Source organism: Pelodiscus sinensis, chromosome 3 (assembly GCF_049634645.1).
Source record: "Pelodiscus sinensis isolate JC-2024 chromosome 3, ASM4963464v1, whole genome shotgun sequence".
Taxonomy (NCBI): Eukaryota; Metazoa; Chordata; order Testudines; family Trionychidae; genus Pelodiscus; species Pelodiscus sinensis.
In genome coordinates, this window is record NC_134713.1 from 19,061,183 (window position 1) to 19,075,382 (window position 14,200).

The 14,200-nt window shown below is 42.8% G+C and overlaps 1 long non-coding RNA gene across 2 annotated transcripts in view; it reads left to right on the plus strand.

The window, feature by feature from the left end:
* Positions 1-1,969: 1,969 nt before the first annotated feature.
* Positions 1,970-14,200, plus strand: part of LOC112543789 (uncharacterized) — a 58,177-nt gene continuing 45,946 nt past the window's right edge. Inside the window, exons 1-2 of one of the 2 annotated variants that reach the window (XR_012902489.1) lie at positions 1,970-2,288; positions 3,046-3,165. This is a non-coding gene — a long non-coding RNA (uncharacterized LOC112543789). The remainder of the gene's footprint in view (positions 2,289-3,045; positions 3,166-14,200) is intronic. The other variant, XR_012902490.1, reaches the window with a different exon arrangement.

The window sequence follows — 14,200 nt, forward strand, 5'->3', positions numbered from 1 at the left end:
ATGGGAATGCTACTACCTAGGGAGGGGAATTCAGAAAGTGTGTGTTTGGGGTGTCATTCTGATAGACCAAACTGGGACCTTTGCAGTGGCTTGGATGAATTTCACCTGTTTCCTCTGGGGTGTGTGAGACACAAACTGGGGCAGTGAGGAAGTTCAGTAAGGTAAATGTTCTTTTCCTGTTGAACTAGAATATCATATCTGAATAATGGTGGTGGCCCCCCTCTAATACCCATTTTGGGGGACCAGAACCATTGTTAATGCAGCTGGGGCCTCATTCTTCTGAGCATTAAATTCATTCACTTGTTTGATTAGCTCTGTTCTGTTTTATGAGGAGGTCAGGTTTATAATAGTTTCTTTTACGTTGGAGAAAAGCAAGACCTGGGAAGGCCATTTGCACCCATGATACGGAATTGCAGGTCTGCCTCCCCTTCCATCTGAGGATCTCCAGGCTCTTCCAAAATAATGGAGTCATTCACACAGCTGGCCTGTGAGGTCTCTTTATGTAGGTGAGAAGCTGACACATGCTGTAATTCAATGATTTCTATAAAAAGGTCCAGAGCATGGACCTACAGGTCTCCTGGTATTGTTTTTTGGCTACAGAGCCTTTTCCCTTCAGGGCTATGTCTACACTAGCGGGTTCTTGTGCCAGAAATATGCAAACGAGGCTAAGCGTGGAATATCGCTGAGCCTCATTTGCATACCTAATGAGCCGCCATTTGTCTACACTGCCCCTTCTCGCGCAAGAAACACCCTCTTGTGCAATGCCGTTATTCCTGAAAATAATCAGTGAAGCGGCATTGCGCAAGAGGGTTTTTCTTGCGCGAGAAGGGGCAGTGTAAACAGCTCCTTCTGGCACAAGAGCCTCTTCTGCAAAAGATGGTGGCTCATTAAGTATGCAAATGAGGCTCAGCAATATTCCATGCTTAGCCTCATTTGCATATTTCTGGTGCAAGAACCCGCCAGTGTAGACATAGCCCAGGAATGCCTGATCATTTAATGAGCTTCACCCAAGCAGAGAGGTCTGGCCCTCAAGCACCGATTGGAGAGCAAGATTTGGGGCTTGCCTTGCTCCACATGTGCTATGGCTCCTGGGAGCACACTGCCCATCCCTTCCAGCCTGTCCCTATGCATAGGGGCAGCCAAAATGCTCCATGAGCTGTGCTGCCCTACCCCAAACACCACTCCTGCAGCTCCCATTGGCTGGGAGCTGCTGCAAGGGCAAGGCCTGCAAACGGGGGACCAAAGTAAAGAACTGCCTGGTCAGGCTTCCATATAGGACCTGGCTGGAAGGGGAATGGTGGATGAGTTGATTCATGTGTGCAGTTCAAAAAGTGTTTTGGAATCCTTTGAGTTGACCGGTGCTGTACAAATAGAACTCTGTTTCTATGTGGGGCTGGAACTGTGTTTCATATTGTATTGTAGAACTGGAAAATTAACACAGAAAGCTGACTTTAATGGGAGCTGCGAGGACTCAGTAACTCTCTCAATCAGGTTTGTTATTAGTGATTTAAAAAAAAAAAGTCCAAACCTTTCAACCAGTGTTCAGCTTTCTGTCTGTCTGTGTGGCAATGAACCCCACAGGTGGCCTAAATAAATGTTTTTTGTTTCTAAGTGTATGGACCTTTACTTTTAATTGCCTCCCCTGCACTCATGGGCTACGTCTAGACTGGCATGATGTTCTGCAAATGCTTTTAACGGAAAAGTTTTTCCGTTAAAAGCATTTGTGGAAAAGAGCATCTAGATTGGCATGGACGCTTTTCCGCAAGAGCACTTTTTGCGGAAAAGCATCCGTGCCAATCTAGACGCGGTTTTGCACAAGAAAGCCCCAATTGCCATTTTCGTGATCGGGGCTTTTTTGCACAAAACAATACCGCGTTGTCTACACTGGCCCTCTTACACAAAAGCATTTGCGCAAGAGGGCTTTTGCCCGAACGGGAGCAGCATAGCATTTCTGCAAGAACACTGACAATCTTACATGAGATCGTCAGTGTTCTTGCGGAAATTCAAACGGCCAGTGTAGACAGCCGGCAAGTTTTTCCGCAAAAGCAGCTGCTGTCTAGACGCAGCCATGCTGTAGGAGGTAATTTCTCAAAGGTGACCACTAGAAACTTTTCTTACAGCCACAGCCTCCTGGACTGTGATTGGGTGTGGGGAGGCAAACTAGAGGCTCCTCCCCTTTCCTGTTGCTCCTGAATGCCCTGGTTTGGTTGCTGGGGCTGCCAGCAGAGGTTGGGCCCTGCAGCCCCCTGGAGATACCTAAGGTGCAGTACTACAGTAGTAAGCAGTTGGTGAGTTTCCCCCACTTCCCAGGGTGGTGCTCAGGTTTTGGGTTTCAGCCGTGGGGTGGCAGAGCAGAAGTCTGTTCCTGGGGCTTCAAGTTCCAGCCTTGAGCTCTGGCCACACAGCTTCTGGCTCCAACCATAAGGCTTCAGGTTACAGGGTCTCTGCTGCCACCCTCCAACCCCCAATCCAGGGCTTAATTTGGCAGGCTTGCCAGGGCTGTGTAAGTCTTCTGTGAAGAGTGATACTTGTAGGTTTGTTAATATCACTTTTCACAGTGGATTTTCTAGCTAGCAATAGATAAAGTTAAATGGTTCCGACATGTATGCTGCTTATTTGTTTGTTTTTCCTAAACGAATTAAGTAGTTTAAGGAAAAAGTGTGAGAGCAGCCACCAGCAAGAGGCCGCCAAAAATTTGTCCCGAAAACCACTGCTATAGGACAGGTTAAAAGGAAGGGGCTAAGTAGTTTTCACTATATCCCCTATTATCATTTTAAGCTAGCCTGGGTCTCCAAAATACTACAACACAGAAGAGGCAGGGAGAGACTGGTAGCGAGTAGATGAATAATGTTCACTCTAGGATGTGTTAGTTGGTAGTAAAAAGACAGGGCTCTCTGAAATTTGATTCAATGAGCCAAATTCCCACTCTTTCCCATAAGGTTGCTGGAAAAACCCTGAGAGGGAAGGGAACCACAGGGCATGAGAATAATGATACTTCTGAGTTGTAAGGCATGACCCATGAGTTCTAACATGTACCACTCCCAGTGCTCCTATTGGATGACTGTGCAGAGATTATGCAGCAGCTGTGAATGTGCACTGCGTGTTTTGGCCAGCTCACAAATGCTTACTCTGCAGGCAGTGAAGAAGCAAGAGGATTAAAAAAAGGTAGGCTTTTTGGAGCTTTGCTACTAATACTGCATGTCTGTTTGCATGCTTCCTGGCTCACCTTTTGTTAGGCCATAGTGAGAAAATAAGTGTAGCCCTAAGGTGGCAGCAGAGAGCATGTTCTCTGACAGCTGTGCGGCTACCTGAGATAGTGAGGACCCTGAGGTATATGCTATGCTTATATATTCCTTCATCTTCTCAATATGGGGTGAATTTAGAAGTATTCTCATCACTGACAGGAAGATTCCATGTGCTGATATAACAGAGATACTAGCCCTAGTTTCTTTCTATGTTTTAATTTTAGATAAAGATTTTGGTTATATTGGTTTTAATTGTTACTGAGTAGAATGTGCCTTACTATAAAGTGCTGGCATAGTAAAGCGATGGAGGTTGAGAGAGGGAAAATGGCATAGTGATTGACTCTCAAAGCTGGAAACAAGGAACTCTAGGTTCTGTACCTAGCTCTGGTTGGGTGATATTGGGCAAATCACTTCAATTTTTGTGCCTCAGTTTCCCCATCTGTGAAATGGGGAGGATAACACCTACCTTGCTGGGGAGTCGTCAAAGAGTTTTTAGATCTCAGAGGAAAGGAGAATAATCATTAGTTAAGTTCCTGTGCTACCACAAGAAAACCCATTGTGGATAAAAGTCGCTCACATCCATGCACAAAAGAATTTCCCTTCTCAGAGGCCTAAATGCCCCCACAATTATGTGAAGCTTGCACTGTGCAGGCATCAAAGGAGGGTAGGTGGCATGAAATCCAGTTGTGGGGCAGGTGATTGCAATATCTGTACGCCATTTCAAGCGTGGGCTTGGAGACAAGAAAATACAGTGGAACTGGCTGGATGGCAGGATCGTAAAAATGGCCATTCTGCATCAGAGCAGTGGTCCATCTACTCCAGGCTGCTTTCTGAGTCAATGGTCAACTGACAAGGGTCAGTTTCAGATGCTTCAGAGAAAGCTATAATACAATCACCATGAGCCAATGATTGGCTTATGCCCTAATTGCTAGAGTTTATATCCCTACTTAATTTTTTGTAAAAAAAAAAACCTTATTTGTATAAACATGAGCTTAAGTTGTTATGCTTATGCAATTTTCTATTGTCTTCTGTAAATACTGCATTCATGTTGACTTGGACTACAAAACACAGCACTCATTACCACTAATGTATTAATATAGGTGATTAGGCACAAGCAGTCCCTAATGTGACAAGGGACTTTCTTAAAAAAAACTTTGTTAGTGTTAATTTCTAAAAGAGCCATTAGTGTTTGTATTCTCTGTAACTGAACAATAAGATTTTGTTTGTTCTTTGTGTAAATTAAAAACATCTGTGTCCTTATATGAAATAGTTGTTTTTAAAAAATAAGCTGGTCTGATCTAACTAAATACCAATGCTGTGTCCATAATGAGTTACTATTAATATTTGGGAAAGGCAATCATCCAAAGCAAGTGTAATGTCAAAGAACTGGCGGGAGCACACATTTATTCCCTAAAAGTGACAGATAGAAATGCAGAGGTTAGAAAAACAAAATTCTTCTGGATGACTAATAGCGCTTAAATATGCCCTCTATGCCCTTCATAGTACTTGAAATTGGCTCGAATGTTTTGCTGTTACTCTCCAGGAATAACCTCCAAGATACTACTATCCTGGCATTTTCACTGCAGGGACAACACCTCTGTTCATTGGAGCCTGAATTCATGACCTGCAGGATATGTTGGAATACAATGTATTTAATTTGTGGGCTTCTCCCCCTCCCCAGTCTGGTATTTAATTGGATGAGTCTTTTCAAGCAAGTGGAGTGGGCAGACATATGTTTATTTTTATTTATCATCGTGCCTGCTTACAGGATGCTAGATAAGTTGCCTACATGCTTGTTTGTGAGGTTCTTATGGAAAGGAGTTTGCAATTTATGGACCAAGTTCTGTCCTCCTTCCTCATAATGAGTAGTATCTTACTCATAAATAGACTCCTGTTATAGTCTTGGCCTTCACAATAACCTCTGGCAAGGAGATCCACAGGTTGATTGTGAAGAAATACTTTTTTTTTAATCAGCTGCCTAGTAATTTTATTGTATGACTCCTTGTTCTTCTAGAGGAAATTTCTACTTGCGAATAAAAGTGGCAACATCTGGCCCGAAAGCTTAATAATAATCTGAACATGCCAAGGGAGGTGGTGGAATCTCCCTCTCTGGAGATATTTAAGAACAGGTTAGATAGACATCTGTCAGGGATGGTGTAGACGGAGCTTGGTCCTGCCTTGAGGGCGGGGGGCTGGACTCGATGACCTCTTGAGGTCCCTTCCAGTCCTATTATTCTATGATTCTATGATTTCAGTACTTGTACTGCCCCTAGTATCTGAGCACCTCACTAACATTCTGAACATTGCCTATGTGAGGTAGAGAGATACTGCTTCTCACCCCGTACTACAGGCACAAATTGATACATGCCGCATGCCAAGAAAGCATCTCTATTCAGTGCAGCAATTAAGCATGTACTTGTTATTGATTTCAATGGGAGTTATGCATATGTGTAAAAACTTTCCTGGACTGGGCCCCAAAACACCTTGTGTAAGATCTAACCCTCATCCAATTCCCAGGCCAGTACCTGAGTGCAAGTGTAATTCACTCTATTATTTATTTATATTTATAATGGTGCCCAAAATGCTTTGGGCTCTGTATAGACATGGAGAAATACATAGTCTTTGCTCGGAAGAACATTCAGGGATGCAGGTAGAAGAATGCTTTCTATTTCCTGGGTCTCTGACATGGGTCTGGGTTACAAAATGTTTAAATTCATAACAAACTAATATTGTCAGTTTACAGAGAGAAAGAGAGAACTAAGCTGGGGATCAGGGTAGACAACCTGAACCCCTGGAGATCACTGAGGATTATTCTGTTTTTTATGGGGCATTTGACACTAGTTCTGAACTCTGAATCTCAATGATTTTGATCGTGTGGCTGCAGCTTATTCTTAGAATAGTTCCTTCTGCAGTGGTCTGTTTGGCCACTGAGGTGTGTCGACCACCTGGAACCTGTGCTTGCTGCTCTTGTTATACTATAGTCTAAGTGCCTGGGTGGGCATATGCTATTTCTGTCAGTGCCTGAGTGCAATATCTGTACCATCTAGAATTTCACAAGAAGCAGATTGGAGAGATGTTGGTTGTTCCTCCATCTGTAAAAAGGGGACAGTAGTATTTGTGGAGAATCATTAATTGCAGTTTTCAAAATGCTTCTATAATAGTGTTAAGATTCACTAGCATGTCAGCATAATTTTCCAGTTACTTAGTGACCCCTAAGTCCCATTTGCCAGTTTATGTGGAAAGTTGGCCTGTAGATCTTTTTAAAATTGTTGACAGCACAATAGAGTTGGGCCCAGTTTCTTTATAATGCCCTCTTCTGGGAAAACGAGTTAGTTAAGTTGGGATGAACCCAAAGAATCCTTTTGCTCGCTCATCCAAGCTCCCTAGGACAGCCCTGTGCACAGCGCTCTGATCAGTGGAGGGAGTGTGAGGAGAGAGGTTGAGAAATATTCACAGGCCTGCACAAGAATGTGAGAGTCATTTGCACCCCCATGGAGGCCCTGGATTTCTATACCTGCTCTGGGGTCTCTTACTCCTGATGTCGTCTTGGCAAGGCAGCTAGAATATAGATCTGCTTAGATAATTCAGCAAGCTTGTAGTGGTGCAACTGCAGTGGCTCCATCTGGGATTGAGTGTATCCAGTCAGGCGGCAGAAGTCTCACACAGCTGCAGGACTTCCAACAGCAGGGAGAGCCTCTCCTCAAGCGACTTTCCTTGATCTGGACCACTGGAGATGAGGCTGGTTGCCTGGCTCCTTTGCCCATAAACTTTATTACTTTCTCTGTTCCTCTGGCTCATAGTCTCTGGGTGCACTTTTGTCTTTTTCCATTGGGTGTCTCTCTTCACTTTTGAGAAAAGGCCTTGTCTGATGCTCCCTTGAAATAAGGGACTAACTTCAAGTGCTACTCTGGCTGGCTCAAATCACCCTGCATTTCAGGGATTCAGATGAGAACTTCGTGGCTTCGTGCCTTCATTAGGGTTGCTAGTTTTGGCTGGACATGTTCCTGGAGGTTTCATCACACGACATAATCTGCAATGAAAGATTACTTTTCAATTCCTGGAGATTCCAGGGCAATCCTGGAGGGTTGGCAATCCTAGCCCTCTTTCATGTGAAGGCTAAATTCCTGACTCCGCTCAGGTGCTGGTTAGCAAATGGGAGAGTGAAACTGGTTTTAATTCGGGACACGTCCATCCTGAAATCAGTAAACTGGCTGAAAACTTTGGCATAGGAGCCTCAACTGTGAAGGCTGGTGCTCTTTTAATTTCAGTGAGACCCACTCCATGCCTTTTAAAGGCTTTGTTGTAGTGTTTCATATGCTCCTCCCCATATGGAGAACTGGCTCCTAATCTGTTCCCAGTGATGCTTCTTGCAAAGTGTTCCTCTTGGGTTTGCTGTAGCCTCGGAATAACTTAAACCATGTCTTCCCGAGGAAGCCCTGACACCTGCAGAAGGGTGCGACGATGATTGGCAACCCTTGCTGGAGAGATCTGAGAGGTTGCTGGGTTTATTTTGGAAGCTCCAAAAGATCCATTTAGGCAGTGGAAGATAAAACACAAATTCCACTGGTTGGTGAGACCTGCCTGGAAGGAATCCCAGGTCTCCAGGAAACTGAGGGAGGCCCGATAGGTGGATTAAGTGATGTGTGTTCACATGGAGGTAGTACTGTAACCTGGCTGCCCTACGCTGCCCCTTATAGCACATTAAAAAATCAGCACTGTGTTGTATATTTTTAAGGCATGCTGTGAGGCACCCCGTAACGCATTGCAGAGTGGCAAGTAAAAATCCAACTTGTGAAGCAGCAAACCACAAGAGGGCAGCCTGTGTGACAGACAAAGCATGAAAGCAGCTGGGCCTGTCAGACAACCACAACATAACAGGTGGAAATGGTGCTTCCAGCCTCTATTATGAAGATAGAATGACTAACCCTGATTGTTCAGGCTCTCCGGGGTAATGCACCACATGGTCTGTGCAGCCCCACTGCTGCTTGTGCCAACTGCAGCACTCTTTTGTTTCCTTCTGGGCTGGCCCTTGCCTTTCCACTCCATTGCTGGTTTCTGCATCTCAAAAAACCCTTTTACTGTTACTGATGGGAACCATCTTTCATGCTGCTACTGTCCTGTCTTGAAAGCTACTGTGTTGCTTTCTGGATCTTATAAGAACATAAGAACGGCCGTACTGGGTCAGACCAAAGGTCCATGTAGCCCAGTATCCTGTCTGCCGACAGTGGCCAGCACCAAGTGCCCCAGAGAGGGTGGACCGAAGACAATGATCAAGCGATTTGTCTCCTGCCATCCCTCTCCAGCCTCTGACAAACAGAGGCCAAGGACACCATTTTATCCCCTAGCTAATAGCCTTTTATGGACCTAACCTCCATGAAATTATCTAGCTTCTCTTTAAACTCTATTATAGTCCTAGCCTTCACAGCTTCCTCTGGCAAGGAGTTCCACAGGTTGACTACACACTGTATGAAGAAGAATTTTCTTTTATTAGTTTTAAACCTGCTACCCATTAATTTCATTTGGTGTCCTCTAGTTCTTCTACTTAGGGAACTAATAAATAACTTTTCTTTATCGGCTCTCTCCACGTCACTCATGATTTTATATACCTCTATCATATCCCCCCTCAGTCTCCTCTTTTCTAAACTGAAATGTCCCAGTCGCTTTAACCTCTTCTCATATGGGAACTATTCCAAACCCCTAATCATTTTAGTTGCCCTTTTCTGAACCCTTTCCAAGGCCAAAATATCTTTTTTTGAGGTGAGGAGACCACATCTGTACACAGTACAGTATTCAAGATGTGGGCGTACCATAGTTTTATACAGGGGCTGGCAAAAATTGAAGAGAAAATGGCAATTTCTGAAGGCTAATACAGTAGCAGAACATTTAAACTTAGTGTGTGTCACCATGAGCCATTCACGGTGATGGAATCCCTACCATACAAGGTAGGCTACATGAGAATTGAAACAACACTATACCCTCTATGATAAAAAGCATGATCTTACTCTTAAGAGTTTTATAAGCCAGGGTTGGAAGGAGCTCTCCTTTGCCACTTTATGATGAAATGGGGGAAAAGACCTCACGCTATTTGCATAGTCACACTTCTGTGTTAAAACTCACTTAAGTCTTGTATGCAGGGGTCATGCAACATTGTTGTTTTTGTGCAGCTGAAGGGCAGCAGACCTGTACTTGCTCTCTGTTGCAAACCTAGGAAGCTCTCTGGTTGTAGATTAAATTAGCTGTTACCACTCGAGAGGTCTTGGAGAGGGTGGTAGAATCTCCATCCCTAGAGGTTTTTAAGTCTCAGCTTGACAAAGCCCTGACTGGGTTGATTTAGTTGGGATTGGTCCTGTTTTGGACAGGGGGCTGGACTTGATAACCTCCTGAGGTCTCTTCCAGCCCTATGATTCTTTGAGTCATTGAGTGGATGTTTTCAGAGAACTATCACAATGTGAAGCATCAGTCAAAAAAAGCAAACAGACTGTTAGGAATCATTAAGAAAGAGAGAGAAAAACATTCCCATCAACTTCCCTTACTCCTCATGAGTAGTAGGAATTCCAGTGTTGATTTAGTGGGTCTTTATTAGACCCACTAAATTGAATGCCAGAAGATTGACCACTGCGGAGTCTATCTTCTCCATAGGCTAGATGTAGCTTAAAACTGACAATATCTTATTGCCTCTGTATAAATCTATGGTACTCCCACATTGTAAATACTGTATGCAGACGTGGTCACCTTCTCTCAAAAAAAGATATATTGGCATTAGAAAAAGTTCAGAAAAGAGCAACAAAAATGATTAGGGATATGGAGTGGCTGCCATACGAGGAGAGATTAATAAAACTGGGATTTTTCAGTTTGGAATGGACTATAAGGTGGATAGAAAGCTGGCTAGATCATGAAGCTCAATGGGTAGTGATCAACATTCAATGTTTAGTTGGCAGCCAATATCAAGCAGAGTGCCTCAGAGGTCAGTCCAAGGGCAGTTTTCTTCAACGTCTCCGTGGATGAGGGGATGGATTGCACCCTCAATAAGTTTGTGGATGACACTAAGCTGGGGGGAAAGGTAGCTATACTGGAAGGTAGATACTCTGAGTGACCTAGACAAATTGGAGGGTTTTTTCAAAAGACATTTGAGGTTCAAAAAGGACAAAGCATAGTCCTACACTTGAGAGAAAAATCCCAAGCACTGCTACAAGCTGGGGATTGACTGGCTAAGCAGCAGTTCTGCAGAAAAGGACCCAGGAATTCCCAGAGACGAGAAGCTGGATATAAGTCAACAGTGTGCCCTTGTTGCCAAGAAAACTTAGTGGCATATTGGATTGTATTAGTAGAAACATTGCCAGCAGATTGAGGGAAGTGATTATTCCCTTCTAGTCAGCACTGGTGAGGCCAAATCTAAAATACTGTGTCTATTCCTCTCCTCCCCCCGCCCACACACAATCCAGAAAGGATGTGGACAAACTGGGGAGAATCCAGTGGAGAGCAGTGAAAATGATTCTGGGGCTGGGGTACATTACTTCTGAGCTTAGGCTGAAGGAACTGGACTTAGTTGTTCTTCAGAAGAGAAGAATGAGGGGGGCTTTGATAGCAGCCTTCAACTATCTGAAGGGGCATTTAAAAAAGGATGGTGCTAGGCTGTTCTCAGTGGTAGTAGATGACAGAAAAATAAGCAATGGTCTCAAATTGCAGTAGAGAAGGTTTAGGAAAAATCTGTTTCACTAGGAGAATGGTTAAGAACTGGAATGGGTTACCTAAGGAGGACTTGGAATCTCCATCCTTTGAAATTTTTTAGGCCAGGCTTGACTAAGGATGTCATTGGTTAACCACCATTACTGGGTGATGTTTACTGGTTAAGCGGTGGCCGGCCAGGCTGGAGCGGCCCCCTGCCAATGGGATCCTGTTTAAGTGGTTAACCAGTTAAATGTAAAGTTCAACCAGTTAACTGATTAAATGGGACTTTACATCCCTAGGCTTGACAAAGCCCTGGCTGGCATGATTTAGTTGGGGGTTGGTCCTGCTTTGAGCAGGGGGTTGGACTAGATGACCTCCTAAGGTCTCCTCCAACCTTAATCTTCTATGATTCTAATTTTAGAAAAGAGACAGCAGTGCCTCCAAGCTGTCTTAAGCTATGTATGCCTCTGCAAAATCAAGAGAATGTTTCCAGACCATTAGCAGATTGCATTACAAAACCCAGTGCACATGCACATTTTAAAAACCCCTTATAATCTTCACAATTTGGAACCAATTTTCACCAGACCACTAAATGGCATAGCTATAATTTGGTCTGTGGGCGTGAGCCATGAAGAAATTTAAGTGCCTAGATTTTAGAGTTAGACAGCTAAATCTTTGTGTATGGAACCACTCAGTTCCACAAAACTCCCCTCAGCTGCTTCCTAGACATGGCACCTAATTTTCTGCTGTAAAAATTCTCTAGAGGCCTATGTTTTAGACCCTGGTGCATGTGCACTGCAGCTCCATTTTAGGTGTGTGGATCTCCCAGCTTAGTCCTAGAGTGATTCACTAACTGGAAGTTTTCCTTCTTACCTTTTTTCTTGCCTATTTACACTGTAAATAGGAGCAAGGACCATCTGTCCTGATATGTATGCACACTACAATGGAATTCTGTTCTTGTTTGGTGCCTCTAATGTTGCTGTCATGCAAATAACAATTGCGCTACCATTGGCTGTTGCCATTTCAACATTGCTTAGAGACGGTAGATAGCACTGAAGCTAAAGCAAATGGCCTCCAGCTGCCCATTTGCACCTGTGCTTCCACTATTCCTCTGACCCATGGAGCTGCACTGCTGGTGATATACCAAGGAGAACAAGTGTCAACAAGACCAATCAGGCTTCTTTGTAAGTGGGTGTATGTAGATCCAACACAGGGGGAGTCCGAAACAGTACAACAAACCTACTATGTGAGGTGTAACCTTCGCCAGCTGAAAGCTTGGTGTTCAGAAACAGCATTGAGCCAGCACAAGACCTGGTAGATGAGGGGAGTTGGGGTTTACACAAATTCAACAAATCAGGGTTTGCCCTCACTTGAAGCAAGAATTAACATCAGCTCAATCAGTGCCAGCCATCTTGCCCTTCTCTGTAGTTTGGGATCAGGTTTGATGCAGCATTTGGTGCAGCTGCATTGAGGCTATTCTTCCTGTGTAGGCAAGGACTTATTTCTACATTCCTTTGCACCTAAAGCTCCCCAGAGTACAAGGAGAGATGATATCAGGCCCCCAAGTCCCATTCTGTACTGATGTCAGTGAAGGATTAGAATCTAAGGCTTCAGTCAAGCTCTGCATGCCCACAGCAGTCAGCCAGGGTATGTCTACACAGCAGCATTATTTTGGAATAATTGACGTTATTCCGAAATAACATAGTGTGCATCTACACTGCTAGTCTTTATTTCGAAATAATGTCGAGCTGGAGGACTTCTTACTCCGACTCCTGTAATCCTCATTTTATGAGGAGTAATGGAAGTCGAAGGAAGAGTGTTCTTCCTTTGACTTCCTGCTTTGTAAATAGTCCCAAAAGCTGAATTCAGCTATTTTGACTGTAGCTACACAATTGATGTAGCTCAAGTTGCGTAGCTTAATTAGACTTTAGCCCTGCTGTGTAGACATACCCCTAGTGAGCTGCAATGATAGAATCAGAGACTTAACATTTACATTCAGCATGTAGAGGAATTTGCATTAAATATAAGATTTTTTTCTTTCCAGTAAACAGTCAAGTAATCATTAGATACATTAAATAATTTTGTGGCTCCTCAGAAAATAACACACCATGTATTTCTACCTACTGAAAAATCAGATACCGTGTATCTAGCCCATACAATATCTTGAGCTGTGCAGTTCAACATAGATTAATGTAAGACATGTACAAAATATAAACTTCAGGGAGTTTGTGTACTTTTTGAAATATTGATTCCATTTTTTTAACGTTAAAATGTTTTTAAGTGGAATAAATTGTTTTTCTGGTTACAGTATATGAAAAACTCTTTGCAAAATAATTTATTATATTTTTCTTAAAATATCCATTGACTAACTTGGGATAAATCCTATCTCATTAAAGCAGATTTCTGTAACGTGTAGATTCATAAACAATTTATAAATAAATAGGAACAAAGGAAAATTGCATTTTATTGAATTTTCTGATGAGCTTTAAAGGATATACTGATATCTAAAACAGAGCTATGAAAGAAGTGAAGTACATCAACATGTTTCAAGGCTTCTAATATTTTTTCCCGAACATGAATACTGCAAATTACAAAATTTATTTCAGAATTATTACTGTTTTCTTCTTTTCCCTCAAGAATTGATTTTTAAAGTATAAAAAGATGCTAAAAACGTAAACATGCCTGCTGAAAACAAAATCCAAGAGAGCCTTCTATAACACTCAACAGATGCAAAAATTAGAGAAAAACTTAACACGGCTATTAAAAAGAAGCCAGGAACTTTTAAAACAGGATGATAGAACAACATTGAAAAGAATAATTTGTTGGGTAGGAAATGAGGATTCATAATAACATCAGTAACATATCTGTGCTTCAAGCTGATTTCTGTTTCGATTTACATTTTATCTTATAAAAACAGCTTTTAAGAAACTTCCTCAAGCTTTATTCTCTCTCACAGACATTTAACACTTTCCCAACGTATAAAGCTTAGCCCCTCATTTTCAAAATACAAGTGGTGTATATGTGGTACGTTAAGATCTGGAAACATTTCATTATCTCCTTAAGAATGCCCTTTTACAGAACCACAAGTCCTGCCACTCATGCTGAAATGGGGATGTTAAAGCTAAAGAGAAGAGAAATTGAAACATGAAGCCGTTCAGCTGCGGCACAGTCTGTCAAAAAGGGATTGAAACACTAATCTTATTGTTGATTTGCATCAGAATCCTTTAACTTTCATCAGGTTTTTTTTAACCTTCTCTTGGAACATTTCCAAACTGATTCTTCAATCC